The following is a 1899-nucleotide window of genomic DNA, read 5'->3' as shown; positions in this document are numbered from 1 at the left end:
CCTGGGCCAGTGGCAATCCAGCCATATCCTAGCTTGGACCTGGTAAAGGATGACTCCAAAGAGATCTAGGAAAGGGAAGAACTGGGCAAGTTATTCTGGAGTTAAACCATGACCCTCTAACCCATGAGTGGCCATGTTTTTGTCATAAATATAGGTAATCTAAGTAGAGCTGTGTCTCGATTCCAAACCTTTGCTTAAAACAAAACTGATCCTACTATGAGTCAGCAAAATATCTGTGAGTAAACAAAGCCAGATACCTTAATACTGGCAGGCTCCTAAGAATCAACTCTTGTGACACCACGGAGCACTTTTGCACCTATTTCAAAACTGGTGCACAAAAGCAACAATGAGTGCAAGGGGTTGAAGCAAGCTGAGTGTATCCAGGAAAAATAAGACTAGAGTTGATACCACTCTTAATTTCCTTTTAGACAGCAATAGAAATTACACATTTTCCATGAGTGAAAACAAAGGAATGTTAGTGAGACGGAATCACCACAATTTCAAACGCATTCACACAGCAAGCCAGAAATCAAAGAACTACTGAGTCACCAGTACATGGCAATGGAGGGCAGACATATTATCTGAACTGAGGAGTATGATGATACTTAGCAAAAATTTCTGCAACAAGACTGTGCATGGGTTCCTAAGCATGCCATATTAATTTCCATCAGAGGAACATTATATAGTAACTGAGAAGTGGAACACACGTATTTCTCACAAACCAGTTTGGTAGTACGTGCAGAAGCTGGTGATAACATCCAGCCCTGGGCCAGTGGCAATCCAGCTGTGTCTTAGCATATACCTGGTAAAGGAAGACTCCACAGAGACGTAGGAAAGAGAAGACCTGGGCAAGTAATTCTAGAGTTGAACAGTGACCCTGTAACCCATGAGTAGATAGGCTTTTGTTTTAATATAGGTAATCTAAGTGGAGCTGTATCTCCACCTCCAAATATTTAATGAAAACAAAACTCATCTTACTAAGGGTTAGCAATATCTCTGGGTACACAAAGTCAGATACCTTAATACTGGCAGGCTCCTGAGCAACAAATCTTGTGACACCACTGAGCACTTTTGCACCTATTTCAACATTGCTGCATAAAAGCAACAATGAATGCGAGGAGCACAAGCAAGCAGAGCCATAGTCTGGAAAATCACACAATGCAGTTGAGCAAACTCTCAAATTCTTTGAGATGGCAACAGGAAATACAAATTTTTTAGGGAAAACAATGGAATTTGAGTGCAATGTAATCACCATTGTGACAAAGACATTCACCCACAAAGCCAGAAATCAAAGAATTACTGAGTCACCAGTGCATGGCAATGAGGAGGCAATCTTATCTGGCCTCAGGAGTGGGCTGACACTTAGCAAGACCTTCTGCAACAAAACTGTGCCTGGGATCCTAACTGTGGCATAACAAATACCATCAAGGGAGCATCATACCGTAGGTGGCAAGTGGTGGGAAAACTCGTCTTCCTCTGAACCCAGTTGGCGAGTATGTACAGAAGCTGGTGATAGCTTCCAGCCCTGTGTCAGTGGCAACCCAGCCATGTCATAGCTTAGACAATGCAGAGAAGGACTCCAAAGATTCCTAGGAGAGGGAAGCCCTGGCTGAGTTATTCTGGAGTTAAACAATGGCTCAGTAATCCGTGAGTGGCCATATATTTGTCATAAATATAAATAATTGAGAGGAGGTGTGTACCAGCCCCAAATACTGAGACAAAACAAAACCGATCCTACTAGCACTCAGCAATATATCTGGAGAACCATGCAGGATACCTTAATAAAGGAACACTCATTATTGTCAAGTCATGTGACACCACTGAGCACTTTTGTACCTTTGGTAACCTAGATGAACGGGTGAAAAAATGGAGTGTGAAAGGGTACAGCAATCAGAGTTG

This window comes from Carlito syrichta, unplaced genomic scaffold, assembly GCF_000164805.1.
Source record: "Carlito syrichta isolate Samal-C Ts95f unplaced genomic scaffold, Tarsius_syrichta-2.0.1 Scaffold305666, whole genome shotgun sequence".
NCBI classification, from domain to species: domain Eukaryota; kingdom Metazoa; phylum Chordata; class Mammalia; order Primates; family Tarsiidae; genus Carlito; species Carlito syrichta.
Note: the sequence above shows the minus strand (reverse complement) of the source record.